The 2967-nt window shown below is 39.1% G+C and overlaps 1 protein-coding gene across 1 annotated transcript in view; it reads right to left on the minus strand.

Annotated features, from left to right (window-relative positions):
• Nucleotides 1-2844: 2844 nt before the first annotated feature.
• TBX21 (T-box transcription factor 21) overlaps nt 2845-2967 on the minus strand; it is a 10582-nt gene continuing 10459 nt past the window's right edge. Inside the window, exon 6 of the mRNA XM_024130460.1 lies at nt 2845-2967. This exon is cut by the window's right edge and continues 1238 nt beyond it. The gene's annotated coding sequence lies outside the window, so the exon portion shown is untranslated.

Raw genomic sequence — 2967 nt, forward strand, 5'->3', positions numbered from 1 at the left:
AGATGACCTAAATAAATGAAGAAATAGTCCATGTTCATGCATAGAAAGATAATACAAAGATATATACATATATATTATAAATTCAAAACAACCAAAAACCAAATAACATAATAATGAGATATATAAAATGTTAACACATAATTTCAAAAAGCAAGAAAAAGATAAACACAAAATTCAGGATACTAGTTATCCATAAGGAAAAGGCAGGAAATGGGATGGGGTAATGTTATTAATGCTTTAGTCCTTAAGTTGTGCGGTGGGTTAATAAGTGATCATTATATTTATAAATAAATAGAAAATATTTTAAGAACCTTTTTAAAAAATAAATTTATTTATTTATTTATTTATTTTTGGCTCCATTGGGTCTTCGTTCCTGCGCAAAGGCTTTCTCTAGTTGCGGCGAGTGGAGGCTACTCTTCGTTGCAGTGCACGGGCTCCTCGTTGCGGTGGCTTCTCTTGTTGCAGAGCACAGGCAACTCGCCTAGGTCAGTGGGCTTCAGTAGTTGTGGCATGCAGGCTCAGTAATTGTAGCGCACTGGCTTAGTTGCTCTGTGGCATGTGGGATCTTCCCAGACCAGGGCTCAAACCCACATCCCCTGCATTGGCAGGCGGATTCTTAACCACTGCGCCAACAGGGAAGTCCTTAAGAGTCTTAAAATGTGTTTTAAAATTTGTTAGTTTGCTGCTTAACACAGACATAACTACAACAAAAATGAAACTAAGACACTATCAACTAAAAAGGAGAAAATTTATCAGATGAATTCAAATAAAAACAAATTAGCATATTAATACCAGACCGTATAATTTTAAGGTAAATGCATTACATTAACTAAAGACTCTGTGTATTCATATATATTCAGTAAAATAAATAAATATATTACTTATTTATTCAGATATATATTTTTTTCAGGAAAAGGTACATCTAATAGTGAAGAAATAATAATAAGGGATCTTTGTGAGTCGACTAACAAAGCATCAAAACATCTGCAGCCAGACCTCTGAAAAAAGAAGAGTATGACTCAATCACAACTCCCTTCACTTCGTGTCTAAGGTAGTGAACCAAAATCATTTAAAAATAGTGAGGGAGAAGAGTATTGTAAGGGGCTTCCCTGGTGGTGCAATGGTTAAGAATCCGCCTGCCAATGCAGGGGACACGGGTTAGAGCCCTGGTCCGGGAAGACCCTACATGCCGCGGAGCAACTAAGCCTGTGCGCCACAGCTACTGAGCCTGCACTCTAGAGCCCGCGAGCCACAACTACTGAGCCCGTGTGCCACAACTACTGAAGCCCGAGTGCCTAGAGCCCGTGCTCCGCAACAAGAGTAGCCATGACAATGAGAAGCCCGCGCACCCCAACAAAGAGTAGCCCCTGCTCGCCGCAACTGGAGAAAGCCCACGCGCAGCAACAAAGACCCAACGCAGTCAAAAATAAATAAATAAAATAAATTAATTTTTTAAAAAAGTTTTTAGAAAAGAATAGTATTGTAATTACTCACAACAGTTCCCAAGAAAGGAAATAGGCTCAGTTTAATATCATTAACTCCTAAGAGTGACAGCCAAGGGGTGGGGCATGGGGAGGATTAATCTGCATTCACGGAGTGCAATATGGCTGAACTCCTCATGTCATTTAAAAAAAGATGAGCTTCCAAATCCAAAGAGGATGGAACCAAATATGTATGTCTCCTTATCTTTTCCTTCTTCTGACTAGATGGTGATGAAAATTACCTCTGGGCAGAGACCAGTAAAAGAGGGAATGTGAACTGTGAGACATTAGTGAAGTTTTCCAGGCTCTAAAAAGAATTGGAAGAACACCAATACAGCCTATAATGATGCTCCCACATTAGAATGGGGTACACTCTGGACTGGGGTGAGGCAAACATAGTAACTCCAACCTCTTAATGTTTCTCATAAGCTCCTTTTTTAACCTTAGAGTGCTCTTTCAGGAAATATCTCTTATCATGAAGGAAGATTTGACTTCGGCAATTATCTTCATTCACTTGAGATTCTTGGGGGTTTTGATGGTTTGGTGGGTTATTATTATTATTATTACTTCTGTTAATGAAAATTCAATAGGTTTCATTAAGAAAAAGAATTTTCAGCATGATTCCAATATTATAAAAATGTTTCTGTCTCTCCAGTCCATCTAATGTTAATGATAATTATTGATGGGTGGTAAGATTTAGGATAATTTATTGTTGTCTTTATAGTTTTCTGCATTGCTTCAATTCTTTAAAAGAAGCATGTATCATTTTACAAATGCAATTCAGTATGTGTATAAGGAGAGAGAGAAACAGCTAGAGAATGATAATAATGACAATGATGATAGTTTGCACTCTGAGTGCTTACTGTTTATCTGACACTGTTCTAAACCCTTTACATGTACAAGGGTAAAATATATGAAATTGCCAATATTTGGCTGTTTTTGACCTACAAAAACAGCAATTTCATGTGGTCCTATTTACATTTACTCCGTTAATCCTTGAACAACCCTAAGATGAAGATGGAGGATCCAAAGCTGCTAGAAATGCAAAGAGAAATCAAGTGCCATCCTTCTCCTCAGACCCACCCGCCCCAATCCAGCCCCAATCCTCTGGCCTTGCCCTCACACCCTGCTCTACAGGTCAGGGTATCCCAAGACACCTTAAGAAGTGGCATCAGGACACGTAGCATTGCTCTAACTCAGTTTATCCCCTGAATGAAGTCACCTCTGGTTTCTAGGAGGTACATGGTCTTCGGAACTTCAAGTTCTGTTCTAGAGCAGAGAGAACAGCTTTGGTGCACTTGCAGTTCCTGGTAGAGTCTCCGCCCATGTCCCCCACCCAGGCACTAAAGCAGGACACACTTGACAGTTTCATGTTTATTTTCAGAAAGTGATGAAGACAAAAGCAATATATCCGACACCACTCTCTGTACAATAAATAGCCTCCCCCGTTCCCAAAAAATAAAAAAGAAAAATGCACCCTCACACA

Source organism: Physeter macrocephalus, chromosome 14, assembly GCF_002837175.3.
Source record: "Physeter macrocephalus isolate SW-GA chromosome 14, ASM283717v5, whole genome shotgun sequence".
Classification (NCBI taxonomy): Eukaryota; Metazoa; Chordata; class Mammalia; order Artiodactyla; family Physeteridae; genus Physeter; species Physeter macrocephalus.